This window comes from Macaca nemestrina, chromosome 5 (genome assembly GCF_043159975.1).
Source record: "Macaca nemestrina isolate mMacNem1 chromosome 5, mMacNem.hap1, whole genome shotgun sequence".
Classification (NCBI taxonomy): Eukaryota; Metazoa; Chordata; class Mammalia; order Primates; family Cercopithecidae; genus Macaca; species Macaca nemestrina.
In genome coordinates this window covers 69,847,834-69,864,329 of record NC_092129.1, presented here as the reverse complement: position 1 = coordinate 69,864,329, position 16,496 = coordinate 69,847,834, and the positions used below count along the sequence as shown (strand labels likewise).

Genomic DNA, 16,496 nt, shown 5'->3' with positions numbered 1-16,496 from the left:
GTACACAGTTGCTCTCTTATTACTGGCCCTAATACTCACCTATTTATAGAACGAAGAGTTTTAGCAAAGAGAAAGAGTATGGTATACATTCTATCTACCCCCTAAATATATTAGAGCTTCCCTAGATGGGGCTACAGGGGACCACAGTGCCCATAACGTCAGTTTTGCTATAACCACATCGTCCACTGTTTCTTTGACTGATAGGTATGATAAAAACATGCTCTAAAATTCATATAGTGAAAAGCCAGAAATAAAAATTCTGAACTGACAGAATTGTTTTAAACATAACCTTTAAGTCACAAAACTATCTGTTGTTAAACTATAGAAGCAAATTCTTTTTCAAATACCAACTTATTTTTTTTAAGTGAAAAAAATAAGCATATAACTTACTTATGCTCTCTACTATGCTGTAATGAGCCATGAAAAACTCTCAATTGATTTTGTATGTTTTAACATAGAAACAGCTCCCAGGCAGATCTGCTGTGGATTCAGACCCACAGTGGGTTAAACTGACATGGCTTAGAAGAGATTTGAACTGCTGAGAAAGATGAAGGCTGCTTTCTGCCCCGTGTGTGCTAAAGAGTTCATAACTGAGTGTTCCCCTTTCCCTAGCAAGACTTGAAAAAGGATTCTGTAGGAGGCAGGAACACAATAAAGAAAAAAGTGAAAACAGCTGAAATAACGTAAAATAAAAAATAAATACAGTCCTTGCCCTAGGCTGAACGATGAAGTATGGCTCCCTCCCAAATGCAACATGGCAATCTGCGGCATTTAGAGGAAGTAACTCTGTGAAAAGTCAAGCAGACCATGAAAATCCCAGCACCAGAGCTGCATTCCAATGTCCAACAGCAAACACTGTTGTGTTTAGATGCAGCTAGAGAAAGGAGAAGCTGAAATATAAGAACCATTAGATAATTGTTTCTTATACCTTTTATTAATCCACCTTCATTCTCTCATGTTCTTTAGGTTCCTCCAATGCAAAATAGGCAGGGCTTTCATCATTAACTTTCTCAAACAGCACATTTCACAGTTTGCATCAAATTAGGTTTCATTCTAGTTCTTTCATACTAAAATCACTGTCATGCATAAACCAATGTTCATAAACTTTTTTTCAAAACAAGCTCTGTGGTAACAACTTTTCTTCTTAAGAAAGTAGTCACCGGCCGGGCGCGGTGGCTCAAGCCTGTAATCCCAGCACTTTGGGAGGCCGAGACGGGCGGATCACGAGGTCAGGAGATCGAGACCATCCTGGCGAATACGGTGAAACCCCGTCTGTACTAAAAAATACAAAAATCTAGCCAGGCGTGGTGGCGGGCGGGCGCCTATAGTCCCAGCTACTCGGGAGGCTGAGGCAGGAGAATGGCGTAAACCCGGGAGGCGGAGCTTGCAGTGAGCTGAGATCTGGCCACTGCACTCCAGCCTGGGCGACAGAGCGAGAGCAAGACTCCGTCTCAAAAAAAAAAAAAGAAAGTAGTCACCTCAATAAGAAAGTAGATTCAAAAGATTTAAAAGTAGTTGGCATTAAAATCCCCAAATAGCTTGGCCTATTCTCCTTACTGTTTTTTTGTTTTTGTTTTTGAGACGGAATCTCGCTCTGTTGCCAGGCTGGAGTGCAGTGGCACAATCTTGGCTCACTGCAACCTCTGCCTCCTGGGTTCGAGCAATTCTCCTGCCTCAGCCTCCCAAGTAGCTGGCACTACAGGCGTGCACCACCACACCCGGCTAATTTTTGTGTTTTTGATAGCGACAGAGTTTCACCTTGTTGGCCAGGATGGTCTCGATCTCTTGACCTCTTGATCCGCCCACCTCAGCCTCCCAAAGTGCTGGGATTACAGGCATGAGCCACCACGCCTGGCCCTCTCCTTACTGTTATAAATGGAACAATCATAAGAGCTTGAGTACCTGCATAGGACAGGCCCAAAAAAGACCCAAAAAGAAAAACAAATGGAGGCCAGAATTGAAAGAATGGTACATTTTGAACAACATATAAACCCTACACTCCCTCATAAATATATTCATCGATATTTCTGTTAAATTACATATGGTCCAAAAGGAGGGACTAATACTCAGTGTGCAGTGACTTTGTATTTAATAGCAGCTTAAGAGTTTGCTGGACATTTTGGAGGGCATATTGTACCCAAAATTAAGAAGGTAAAACAGAAGGATGTAGATAGGCATGAGCCACACCAGCATGGCAGGATGAGGGGCGGGGCAGAGGTGGCGGATGCAAGCCACATTCACCTGGCTGAATTCAGAGGCTCTGCAGTGGGGCTTAAAGAGAGAATGAACAATCCTTTCTCTTACTTCAAGTGTTAAGCTTGCTCATTTGCAGAAACCTGATACTAAATTCTTCATGTGAGAGAAAGATTGAGTTAAGGGGCTTAAAGAATTTCATCTGGGGTTACAGACAAAGAACCGTGGCCTGCATCCAACAACCGATGGCCCATCGCCAGCTCAAAGAGTTTCAAAAACCTCAGAGTCCATGACAGAGAAACTAAATTTTAAAAGTTGCTTGTTTTCAGAAATTATAGAGAAAACAGATCGTGAGGAGTCCACATTTTTGTAGATGACTCTAGAAAACAGAGCAAAGTTGTATGGTCATAACTAGTTCCCCCCACTGATCATAAGCACATCTTTTAAATATAATACTTTAACCCTAGACTAGTTCCTGAAAACTATGGCAGCATGCCCTGTATTCGCAGCTGTAATCATCTGTAGCCAAAATGAGTGGTTTGAAGCTTGGTGATAATAATAGTTCATTCTGCGCCCTAAATGACAGAGTAAGGACACCAACGAAATTTATTAGAGCCTGTCATGCTGCTTATTAATTTTATTGGCTTGATGTCAGCACCTATGGCTACCCTACTGTTAACAACTATGAAGGATCAATTTAAAACTTTTGTACTGAAAACAATTATTCTCCAAGAGGATCAAAGAATTTACTTTGGTGAGGGAAGGAGCAGAGAGTACACACAAAAAAGGGCTTTTCACCATTTGAATGATTTTCTGTGATCTAAAATTTCTCCTATTTATTTTCTGATCAGTTTATGTCCTTAAGATCTCTATCATTATAAGATTTGCACCCGAGCATCCTCCTCTAACTTTTTCATTCCTTGTAATATCTGTTATTGAAAATATCCAAGTAGATATCCAAGTAGATCTGACTTGGTCCTATTCAAAGTATGGGAAGTGGGCAGGAGCCAATTTGCAAACTGTTTGCTGCTGATCTAGGAGATAAGTACAGACATCAAGTAAGCATGCAGAAACTTTTTACAGTAGTTTACAGAATGATTTAATATCAACCTAATAATAAATTTGTGCTTGTACTTTGTACATCTTATTCTTCTTCTAACTTTTCTGGTATTCTGTTTTAAATTGTATTTTGCAAAAGAATCAGTGTGTGATCGATGGAAAGAAAACACACACACTTGCCCCTCACCATGAATAGTTTGAGAAGCTCTGATCTATATAACCATTCAGCAGGGACATGCTATAGAAAGAAGAACTGAGACAGAAGGCAAATTCAGCACCCTTGGGAGTTTACCTTATTTCTATGAGATGCCCAGAAATAGGTTAGTTTATGGCTCCTCCACTTCCCTTCTTCCTCTGATATCACATTACAGTTTTTTGTTTTGTTTTGTTTTGTTTTGTTTTGAGATGGAGTCTCGCTCTGTTGCCCAAGCTGGAATGCAGTGGCACAATCTTGGCTCGCTACGCCCTCCACCTCCCAAGTTCAAGCTATTCTCCTGCCTCAGCCCCCTCGAGTAGTTGGGATTACAGGCATGCACCATCACGTCCAGCTAATTTTTGTATTTTTAGTAGAGACAGGGTTTTGCCATGTGGGCTAGGCTGGTCTCAAACTCCCGACCTCAGGTGATCCACCTGCCTTGGCCTCCCAAAGTGCTGAGATTACAGGTGTGGGCCACCGCACCCGGCCCTCAGAAATAATCTTTTTTCATTTCTCCAACCCCTCTACCTTTTCTAGAAAGTAGTCTGTTTATCCAAAAACTTGCCTTTCAAATTTCACGTATTACATTGGGATGCCTCTGAAACTAGAATAACTTACATGTGTATAGTAATTTACAGCTTAAAAGCACATTAACATTCATTTATACAAACCTTCCTCCCATCTTTTTATTTTGAGAATGTAAGAATGTGTGCCAAGTGCTGTTTTACAAGTTAGGAATTAAAAAAAAAATGAATAAAACATGATCCCTTCCCCCAGCAAGCTCCCTGTCTAGCTGAAGAGCCAAGTGTAAACAAATAAATAGAATACAGCATTTTGGCAGCAAGACTGATAAATATTCAGTTCACAAGAGAGGGCAGGAAAGGCAGAAGTGGTCAGTTCCAGGGAAGGGAGAGGCTTCATAGGGAAGGTGAGGGTGGAGCTGAATCTTGAAGGATGAAGTTTCAATACAGTGAAAGGAGGAAGGAGACAACATCCAGGAGGCCAGAAATGGGTAAACAAAGGCACAGGGTAACAAAAAGGGCACTAAAAGGAGTTGAAAAGGGCTAGATTTCAGGCCATCCAGATGTCAGGGCTGAGACCAGCTGGACAGAGCGGGGCGTGTGCCTGAACACACAGACCCTTGAGGGTGGGCCTGCACTGCTAGATGAGGCTAAATGGGGGCCGGGAAAGGTCACGCAGAATCTTCCATGCTACATAGCTGGTGGTAACCACTGAAGGGCGTGGTGAGATTAAAGATGGTTTCATCATCAATAAAGAAAACAGGGCCAGGTGCAGTGGCTCATGCCTGTAATCCCAGCACTTTGCAAGGCAAAGGCAGGTGGATCACCTGAGGTCAGGAGTTCAAGACCAGCCTGGGCAACATGGTGAAACTCCATGTCTACTAAAAATACAAAATTTAGCGGGGCTGGTGGCAGGCGCCTGTAATCTCAGCTACTCGGGAGGCTGAGGCAGGAGAACCACTTGAACCCGGGAGGCAAAGGTTGCAGCGAGATGAGATTGTACCATTGCACTCCAGCCTAGGCAACGAGAGCTAAACTCTGTCTAAAAAAAAAAAAAGAAAGAAAGGAAAAGAAAATAGGGGAGAAGCTATAAAGCTGCTGGGGAGGCTGGTTAGGTGATGCGTGCAGCAGCACATGTGTGCGCAGACCAACTCCTAACCCTGGGTCAGGTGGACAGGAGAGGTATTTAATGGGATGTGGAGAATAAGAGAAAGGAGGGAGTCCAGGGTGACAGCACGGTTGAAGTGACTAATCAGCCATGTGGGCTTTCAGTGGAAGGAAGTCTGGGGCTCCTCTCTCCCCATCACTTCACACCCTAAGGAGGAAGCTGCTGTTTCTCCAGCTCCCAGGAAGGATGCTTTCTCATCCACTGTGGCATGAGTGAGTTAAAGTCAATGAGTACATGGGGACACATCTGTCTCCTCTTCCTTTTGGCTGTAGCATGGAGACAGCAGGGCTGCTTCCTCCGGGGAGAAGGACCCATTGGTTTCTGTTCTCTGATTTTCCTTCCTAGGTGGCCGGTGAGGTAAAACCAAGCCAGGGCCAGCTCCAGCAGGCCCCATCTGCAGAGGCCTGGGCAGGGCTATTCCAAGGTTTGGTACCCCCCAGACTGGACTTCTTCAAGCCAAGATGAAATGTTGAAAGGCATCTCTGGGGGTTTGTGGTGAAAGGAGACAGTTCTACTTTCGGCCTAGTTAATCCAGATCGTAGATTTCCATGTGCTCAGACTGGCTCGTTTTGTTCTTGCTAGGGCCCAAGCTCTAAGAAGAAATAGGGGTTTGATTTTCCAGCCACTGTCTTTTGCACAAAGAGTGCCCTTTCAGAACATCGTGACTGATAAGACATTGGTTCAGGGCCGGGCGCGGTGGCTCACGCCTGTAATCTCCACATTTTGGGAGGCTGAGGCAGGTGGATCACCTGAAGTCAGGAGTTCTAGACCAGCCTGGCCCAGCATAGTGAAACTCCATCTCTACTAAAAATACAAAAATATTAGCTAAGTGTGGTGGTCGGCAGCTGTAATCCCAGCGACTTGGGGAGGCTGCGGCAGGGGAGTTGCTTGAACCCAGGATGCAGAGGCTGCAGTGAGTTGAGATTGCACCATTGCACTCCAGCTTGGGCAGCAAGAACAAAACTCCGTCTCAAAAAAAAAAAAAAAAAAAGAAAGAAAGAAAAGAAAAAAAAAAAAGAAATGATGAGGATATGAGCTTTATCCCTCTTGTAGGTGCCCAAAGGAGAATGAGGGAGAAAAACATGTAAAAGAAGTTCAGAGTTTGACTATTTAAGTGCTATAAGAATTATTTACAAAGTACTGTGAGAGTACAGAAGAACACATTCCAAATGAAAGAAGCCCTTTATCTTTCTTCCAAATAAGCCACTGAACAGGGTATAGTAAAATGTCCTGCGGTAGCCTATAGATAAAAGAATCAGAAGTCCAACCTTCCAGTGAATCTCTTTTCTTTCCCTGTGCACATCTAGGGAGGAGGAAGGTACAGCCAAAGAAACGAGATCTGGGGAATCGTGGTCTCTGGCCACTGCATTAGGCTGGATACAAAAAAGCTCTTACTGTGGGGACAGTGTTTTCCCTGGGTCCATACAGTCTAGACCCCACACCACAGAGAAATGTACTGAAAATCCAATGTAGAAGGAATGGGACACAATCTTTCTGGCAATAGCTTTGGGCAGGGGGAAGGAAAGAGAAGAAAGAAAAAGAGAGGGTTGGGCCAGGAGCAGTGGCTCATGCCTGTAATCCCAGCACTTTGGGAGGCCTAGGCAGGCAGGTTACCAGAGGTCAGGAGCTCGAGACCAGCCTGGCCAACATGGTGAAACCCTGTCTCTACTAAAAATACAAAAAAAAAAAAAGAAAGAAAGAAAGAAAAAAAAATTAGCCGGGCGCGGTGGCGGGCACCTGTAATCCCAGCTACTTGGGAGACTGAGGCAGGAGAATTGCTTGAACCCAGGAGGCAGAGGTTGAAGTAAGCCGAGATTGTGCCACTGCACTACAGCCTGGATGACAGAGTGAGACTCCAAAAAAAAGAAAAAAAAAAAAAAAGGAAAAAGAGAAAGAGAGGGGAAGACAAAGCGGGAAGAAAGATATGATATAGAGGCTGATCTCAATGTGTGGAACTCTGTTAATGGCTCTGAGATGTCTGAGTAAAAGAATAAAAAATTGGGTGGTTTCAGCCTCATTTACCATCTATAATACTTGCAGTACATAAACCACTGGTAAAAAATGTCAGGAATGGCCTCTTGTTAAGCTGTGACAGATGATACAGGCGCCTATTCAGTCCCCTCTATTGTTTTCCTACTTCCTCCTGAAAGGGGGTGAGCTGGGAGCTTTCTCGTAGTGAGGCGAGGGCCAGCCAGGCCTAGGAAGGGGCAGGAGGTAGCAGCTCTCCCCAGAAAAAGAAACTTGGAACAGGAATTCTGTCAAAAAATAGAAATGATGAGTAGAAAGAGAAATACATCTTTGCTTGAAGACAATTAGGAATATTTGTTTGGTTTTCCCCTAAAGACTTTAAGCAAAAACACATTTATGAACAAGATATTTAGAAATAGAATTAGTATTAATACGTTAAAGTTCTTAAAACAACTGGATGCCCATCTTTTCCTACACTCTGACAATCATTACTGAAATCAATTGTCTTAGGCTCACCCCTGCATCCCAGCACTTTGGGAGGCTGAGGCAGGTGGATCACCTGAGGTCAGGAGTTCGAGACCAGCATGAAATCCTGTCTCTACAAAAATACAAAAATTAGCTGGGCGTGGTGGCACACATCTGTAATACCAGCTACTTGGGAGGTTGAGGCAGGACAATCGCTTGAACCTGGGAGGTGGAGGTTGTAGTGGGCCGAGATTGCACCACTGCACTCCAGCCTGGGCAGATCACAAGGTCAAGTGATCGAGACCATCCTGGCCAACACGGTGAAACCTCGTCTCTACTAAAAATACAAAAATTTGCTGGGCTTGGTGGCACGTCCCTGTAGTGCCAGCTACTTGGGAGGCTGAGGCAGGAGAATCGCTTGAACCCAGGAGGTGGAGGTTGCAGTGAGCTGAGATCATGCCACTGCCCTCCAGCCTGGGCAACAGAGTGAGACTCCATCTCAAAGAAAAAAAGAAAGAAAGAAAAAGAAAAAAATCAATTGTCTTTATTTACTTCAGAGTGATGTCATTTATTGACTTCATGTGGATGTGTATAAATGTGGTGAAACCTAAAGTCATAATAATGGAAAAGCAATTTGGTATAAATATAACACTAAAATTAGTTCCTTATATTACCTTTTGGTATAACAGTTAGAAAAGTCCTTATAAGAGGCCTTTTTACGGTAATAATGTAGCAGAAAAACTTAATTTTCTGTTGCCTTGTTAAATATTTATTTTCGAAATTGCACAGTTTCCAAATTACATTGACAATATTCTCATATGCCAAAGTGCTTCTAAAACAGAGAGAGGTAGACAGATGGCCATGATGAAGTCCTGTTGCATACTGAAATATCTTTCCAGACCTATTTGCAACCTCCTATTACTGTTTTTTCTATAGTGTAAATCCTATCACTATTTGTAGCTACCAAAAAAAAAAAAAAAAAAAAAAAAAAAAAACGCAAAGCATTTCTGAAATAATCTATCTGCTTTTGAATGCATGTAAATACAGTCTTTGAAGACTTTGTATTTTAAAGTCTTCAAAATGGGCCAACACCCCGTTTACCAGAATCCCCTGGAGTAAAGCCCAGTATGAGGCTGCAGTAGGCACTCACTAGACAGAGATTTGAAGTGAGTTTATTAACCACTTTTTTGAGAATGATCCCCCCAGATGACTTCCTTTCCTATAACTCTGTTTTCCTTGTCATCAGGTTAACTTTACACAGCTTTTTGTTTCTTTTTTTTGTTTGTTTGTTTCTTTTTTAAATTGCCTTTTTACTCTCCAGGTCCCAGGCCAGGTAAGGAAGCAGACAGACACAATTAGACGTGGCTCTAATCCTTAAAGTGGAAAATGGGAATGGCTGGTGAGGTGGTGGAGGGATGCAATGTCTTGGCAACACTTTAAGCATCTGAAAATAAGAAACTGATTCATCTTAATTATAATCAGAGGACTACTGGTGTAATTTGAAACATGGTGATTAAGGAAAATTAAGTAAAGCCCAAAGGGTTTTTAATATGGGGAAAAAATCAGTAAAATAAATGTACATTATTACATAATCTGAATTTTAACTCCTCACTGCTATTTATCATTATTGGTTTTTCTTTTTTCTTTTTTTTTCTTTATTTTTGTTTAGAGACTGGATCTCTGTCATCCAGGCGAGAACACAGTGGCATGATCACAGCTCACTGCAACCTGGAATTCCTGCCTGAAGCAATCTCCTGCCTCAGCCTTCCCAGTAGCTGGGGTTAAAAGCACACACCACCACACTGGGCTAACTTTTCTATTTTTTTTGTAGAGATGGGGTCTCACTATGTTGCCCAGGAGACTCCTGACCTCAAGTGATCCTCCCACCTCAGCCTCCCAAAGTGTTGGGATTATAGGCATAAGCTACCACACCCAGCAATCATTGTTGTTATTTTAAAGTTTACTGCTAAGCACTGAGCTGTCGGCTTTATATGCATTCTCTCATTTCATCCCAACCCTAGGAGGTGGGTCCCATTAATCCCATTTTCCTGGAAGCTGAGAAAGGCTCCATCACTCCCCTGAGGTCATACAGAGAGTAAATTCCTCAAGTCATGCTCAAACCAGGATCTGCTGACAATAGCCTGGGCACTGAAACCCTATACTGTCACTTCAAAGGTTTTATACCTTAACACAGTATATTTAAACAGGAGGAGGGGTTTGCTGATGATTAATTTTGAGAGTTAAAGGTAATTTTTATCAGGTGTCAGGTAGGAGCCAACCAAAAATAGCCACCCTGATTGACTAGGCATCTCCTACCTGCCAGGATCATCACAGGCTATATCTGAATTAGGATCAGTCCCATTCACACGCAGTACCCACTGCCTTCATGTTTTCATATGTATACATCGCATGATATGTTTTCCATCAGCCAGGCACAGCAGCTTTCAACCATCTGCCACGTTCAAGACTGGCTCACGAGTTCTCGTCCTTCCTTCTCACTAATGCATGGCTTTACACTCCTGTAAGACATCCCATTTCCTGCCAGCCACCCACAGTGGGTCACTTGATCCCTCTTTAGGGACAAGTCTCTATATAGCTCTTCCCACAGAAACACACTCCTTCCCCAACCAGTCACAGGGAGTCAGTGCAGATGCATGCGATCAGCTCTCTGAGCACCATACTACTTTCAAGTAATGCGAAATCATGACACGATGGGGAGCCTGGAGAGCAGGGTGTTTTAGCTCTAGAGAATTAGGAATCATTCTGAAATGAAGATAAATCAGAAATGAAGAGAAAGATGCAAGCTCTGAAGGAGCCTTCAAAGGAAAATGCTCATGTACTGAAATGGAAACGTACAAAGAGGTTCAGGACCTGTGTAGAAGAGTATCCCTATCATGGCCAACATACGAAAAAAAGCTCAACACCACTGATCATTAGAGAAACGCAAATCAAAACCACAGTAAGATACCATCTCATGCCAGTCAGAATGACAATTGTTAAAAAGTCAAGAAATGGCCGGGTGTGGTGGCTCATACCTGTAATCCCAGCACTTTGGGAGGCCGAGGCAGGCGGATCACCTGAGGTCAGGAGTTTGAGACCAGCCTGACCAACATGGTGAAACCCCACCTCTACTAAAAATACAAAATTAGCCAGGTGTGGTGGTGTACGCCTGTAATTCCAGCTACTCAGGAGGCTGAGGCAGGAGAATCACTTGAACCTGGAGGCAGAGGTTGCAGTGAGCCGAGATCGTGCCATTGCACTCCAGCCTGGGCAACAAGAGTAAAACTGTCTTTAAAAAAAAAAAAAAAATGTCAAGAAACAGATGCTAGCAAGGTTGCAGAGAAAAAGGAACACTTTTCCACTGTTGGTGGGATAAATTAACCATTGTAGTGATTCCTCAAAGATCTGGAGGCAGAAATAGCACTTGACCCAGCAATCCCATTACTGGATATATACCCAAAGGAATATAAATCATTCTATTATAAAGATACATGCACACGTATGCTCAATGCAGCACTGTTCACAATAGCAAAGACATAGAATCAACCCAAATGCCCATCAATGATAGACTGGATAAAGAAAAGGTGGTACGTATACACCATGGAACACTATACAGCCATAAAAAGGAATGAGATCATGGATGGAGAAGGAAGCCGTTATCCTCAGCAAACTAATGCAGGAACAGAAAACCAAACAGCAATGTTCTTACTTATAAGTGGGAGCTGAACGATGAGAACACAAGGACACAGGGAGGGGAACAACATACACTGGGGGCCTGTTGGGAGGGGGTGAGGGAAGGGAGAGCATCAGGAAGAATTGCTAATGAATATTGGACTTAATACCTGGGTGATGGGTTGATCTGTGCAGCAAACCACCATAGCACATGTTTACCTATGTAACAAAACTGCGCATCCCGCACATGTACCCTGGAACTTAAATGTTGAAGAAGAGGAAGAAAAAAAGAATCCCTATTACTATGGCTAGGTGACTGTGGCAGGTGTTCTAACACTTCACACAGGAGTGTGTGTAAGGAAGCTTCTTAGAGGAACTTCTGACACACACACACACACACACACACACACACACTTGTGTGCACCACAGACAATCTGCGTTTTTATCAGGGCTGTTCTCACTTCATCCATGAGCTCTGCGTGCCACTTTAATACACTGATGGCTTAAAAGCCTTCACCAAACATCAAAATGGCAGTTGGTTATTGCAGGAAAACATTTCCTGTTCACAAATCAAGTAACAACCCACACTTTACCTGAGGATTCTTAATTCTAGAGAATAAGAAATTCTGAAATAAGAACACCAAGTAATGGCCCATTAAAACAGGTACAGCAGGCCGGGCATGGTGGCTCACGCCTGTAATCCCAGCACTTCGGGAGGCCAAGGTGGGTAGATCACCCGAGGTCAGGAGTTTGAGACCAACCTGATCAACATAGTGAAACCCTGTCTCTACTAACAACACACACAAAAAAATTGCTGGGCATGGTGGAGGGCACCTGTAATCCCAGCTACTCAGAAGGCTGAGACACGAGAATCGCTTGAACCTAGGAGGTGGAGGTTACAGTGAGCTAAGATCGTGCCACTGCACTCCAGCTTGGGTGACAGAGTGAGACTCCATCTCAAAACAAACAAAAACAGGTACAGCTTTTCCACATACACAGATTCAATTATCACTCTACTTAAACATGTGTTAGACAATAATTACCTATATAAGTTGGAACACTTGCCCATCTAATTTTACTGAGACAGGAACAGTAGTATAGATGATCTCACAGCAACTGATCTGTATACAGTAGGTACTCAAATAGCATTCATTTGGTGGACAAGAAACAAGGCCTTAAAGACAAAAGCCTTGACTTAATTTGTGCTAACGACTTGAAACTGTAACCCTGAATCAAAATGAAATTTCAGCCAGCTAAAAAAGGCAGGGGTTACCTGGATGATATTAACTGGAAAAGGCTGGAAGACGTTAGCTCAACTTCTCACCTCCTGAGTCATGGAGACTGGTAATGACCCTCAAAATCAAGCTATTCTACTTGGAAGTTGCAATGCAGTACGGTTGTATATATTAAAATAAAGAATCTACACAAGGATCGACCTCCTTACGGGCGGTTTGTCAAGGCAGATGAATGTAATTCCACCCTGGTGGCATTAGGTAATCTGCTGCTAAATACGGAAACGTATGGCTCAGTTATTCCGTTCATTGTACCAAAAACAATGAGGATCCCTTAGGATAGATCTGATTGTCTCGCTGACTAGATTGTTGTTGATCTCATCACAGAAAAATCATAACCGAAAGTTACGTATTGATACAGAAACAGTCACAGGCTTGAGGATCTGCAGGGGAGCAGGCAGAGGCACCGTGCAGATGGAGGTGGAGGGTGTCAGCAAGGCGCGTGGGCCAAAGTGACGGGATATTCCCCAGAAACTTGACTTTCTCAAAGAGCATGGGGCCGGGGGTAAACACGAAGATGTCCTTCTGTCATACTGTCCAGGAGGCCTGGTCCTAATTCGTGCCCACAGGGTGAAAAAGGTGATGTGGGGAACATTGTCTCCCCTCTTTAATCGAAGAGAGTGGACTCTTATGGATGAGGTTTCCATAAGTGATTTTTCAAGGGAGATGAATTTCCACAGCAGCAATTTTACCATCTGAACAGAAGTGCCCTCTGCTTTTTCTTGTAGTAAATGCAGTTTCCATCTACTACAAGATGGAAAAATTACATTTTATTAAAAATTATATCTTTAATAAAAACATTACGTTTACTGTCCTGGCAAAGTAAACTTGGTTTCCCAGGACAGATTTATCTGAGGACAGGGTAGGGCTGCCGGATGCAACACGAAGGCCTCAGCTGCAGAGCTGGCTCCAGATGTAGCGAGGTGGGAAACACATCAGCCTCAAGGTCAGGCAGTTTGGGTCTAGGACTCGGACCCTGGGCGAGTTACTTCCTTGCTGAGGCTCCGTAGCTTCCGCATTAAGCAGAAAGAATACAACCACCAGTGCCTCCTCAACATTCCAGGGGTTAAACTGCATACATGGTCCATTCGAGGCAGCTCGGCACACACGTGCAGGTGTCGGTGGCTGCTGTGTGGCCGTCCAGGTCCCAGGTTCCTTCCCAGAGAGGCAAGGTAGGTCAGATTGGAGCCTTTTTGGGTTCAAAAGTAAAAGAACTCTATATGCTGATAAATCATAATAAAAAATTATCCCCCCACCGTTCTCTGCCACTGGCAATAACAGTGCTGTAGGAAGGATAATTTACTTAAGCAGCTTGTTATTAGCCATCAACGTTGGCAGAGAGTCTGGAGATTACTGTCGGGAAGACATGTGCATAAAAAGTCCTGGATGGCGGCCAGGCGCAGTGGCTCATGCCTCTAGTGCCAGCACTTGGGGAGGCAGAGGCGGAAGGACTGTTTGAGGCCAGGAGTTCGAAGTCAGCCTGACAACAAAAGTGAGACCTGTCTCCACAAAAAAATTAAAAAATTAGCCAGCCATGGTGGCATGCAACTGTAGTCCCAGCTACTTGGGAAACCAGGGCGGAGGGTCACTTGAACCCAGGAGATCAAGGCTGCAGTGAGGTATGATCACGCCACAGCACTACAACTGGGATAACAGAGCGAGATCTTACCTCGAAAAAAAAAAAAAAAAAGTCCTGATGCTGGCTGGGCGCAGTGGCTCATGCCTGTAATCCCAGCATTTTGGGAGGCCAAGGCAGGTGGATCACCTGAGATCGGGAGTTAGAGACCAACCGGACCAACACGGAGAAACCCTGTCTCTACTAATAATACAAAAAATAAGCCGGGCGTGGTGGTGCATGCCTGTAATCCCAGCTACTCTGGAGGCTGAGGCAGGAGAACTGCTTGAACTCTGGAGGTGGAGGCTGTGGTGAGCTGAGATCGTGCCATTGCACTCCAGTCTGGGCAACGACAGTGAAACTCCATCTCAAACAACAACAACCACCACCACCACCACCACCAAAGTCCTAATGCCATCTAAAAGTTTCCAAGACCCTTCCCCTCTTGCTATGACCATCCAGACAATAAATCCCACCTCTCCTCTCCTACCTACATCTTTTTTGAAACTGACTTGTGCTCTCTCTCATTGCTGCCTTGACCTTGTTCTTATCTCTCTCCTGGACTCCTGCAAGGACATCCTAACCCATCTCCCTACTATGGGTCTGACTGCCCACAACTTTTCAAACCTATCCAGCATGATTTTCTAAAACTCAAATTTGATGTCGTGCCTCCTGGGTAAAATCCTTCAAGGACTCTTAAATCCCTCCCTACCTTCCTGGGCTCATCTTTGACCACTTTCTTGCTACCCCTCAACTCCCTCACCTCCACCAACACAGGCACTCACTCACTGCTCTTTCAGGAATGTCCCTGTCCCCTGCCCTCTCATGCTGTTCCATTATTATCTATTCTTTTCCCACTGCCAGTATTGGCTCTCCTGCTCATCACCACCTTCCTGCCCCCTGTCTGGGTCAGGTACTCCAAGTCTGTATAACTCCATGATAAAGGAAGCATAGGATCATCATCATGTAGTGCTACAAAAATATCTTTGTCATTCCTTCTCTCTCTGAAACTGGTATCAACAGTTAGTAGGCACTGTGCTTCATCTTTCCCAGCAATGAATGAGTGTAGACTCAGCAACCTCATGGAGTGAACTCCCAGAAACGAGCAATGTGCAGAGCCCGGGAAGGCAAGGGTTAACGGTGCCCCCGCTGCTCCCTCTCTAGCTAAAAGGCGAGGGCTGTACAGAGTCTTAACCCAGCTCAACATTCCTCCCTTGTTCCGGGCCTTTGTCACAGGGACAGCATTTTTTTACAACACCACCTCTTGAAGATGACAAAGGTCCCTAAACTATGCATTTCATTTTTAACTCTCTTCCCACCCACCTCACTCCCGCCTTTGCACAAGAAAAGAAACGCTTCTCTAATCAAAAGTAGATTAACTCTCACCCTTTTCTCTCTGTGCATTTGCATTTGGAACAGCATTTACGAGGCCATAAACAGACCCCCGGGTTGAGTGATTTAGCCACCGCTTTATGGAAAACCAGACAAAAGCAGCAGTCTTTTCAGCAGCTGTGTATTTATGGTCAGCCGCTGCTGGGCGGCCAGCTCGGCAGGTCCCCTCCTTACGAGGCACCCACTTCAGGCTTTCTGAAAGGTTAAGGGCATCACTGTAAGCCCCATTATGAAACTGAAGGGACACCTGTAACATTCCTTGTGGATCCAAAGAGATAAAGGCTCTTTTTCAAAAGACAATATTTTACAGTATAAAGGGATGGCTCCCCCTGCCTCCCCCAACACACACACATACCCACCCCACAATGTCCTTTGGGGTGATTCTGCCCCAGTGAGATACTGCCATTTGAAACAGCAGGCTCTCTCCATTTTTAAACTGGCCTCCTTTACCGGGGTCGGGGTGAGGAGTGTTGGTCATTAGGAATTAATTTATATTAGTTCAACAAAACAAAGAATCTTTCATAAACATTTTATTTTTTTTGAGACAGGCTCTGGCTCTGTTGCCCAGGCTAAACTGCAGTGACACAATCATAGCTCACTGCAGCCTCTACCTCCCAGGCTCAAGCCATCCTCCCACTTCAGCCTCCCAAGTAGCTGGGACTACAGGCAGGTGCCATCATGCCTGGCTAATTTTTGGCTAATTTTTGTATTTTTTTTGTAGAGACAGGGTTTTGCCATGTTGCCGAGGCTGGCTTTTTTTTTTTTTTTTTTTTGAGGTGGAGTCTTGCTCTGTTGCCAAGGCTGGAGTGCAGTGGTGCCATCTCTGCTCACTGCAAGCTCCACCTCCCGGGTTCACGCCATTCTCCTGCCTCAGCCTCCCTAGTAGCTGCGACTACAGGTACCCACCACCACACCCGGCTAAGTTTTCGTATTTTTAGTAGAGATGGGGTTTCAC

General features: G+C 44.2%; 1 protein-coding gene across 9 annotated transcripts in view; it reads right to left on the bottom strand.

The window, feature by feature from the left end:
• LOC105489034 (pleckstrin homology and RhoGEF domain containing G1) overlaps window positions 1-16,496 on the bottom strand; it is a 243,534-nt gene that overhangs the window by 73,362 nt on the left and 153,676 nt on the right. The gene's annotated exons all lie outside the window — the stretch shown is intronic.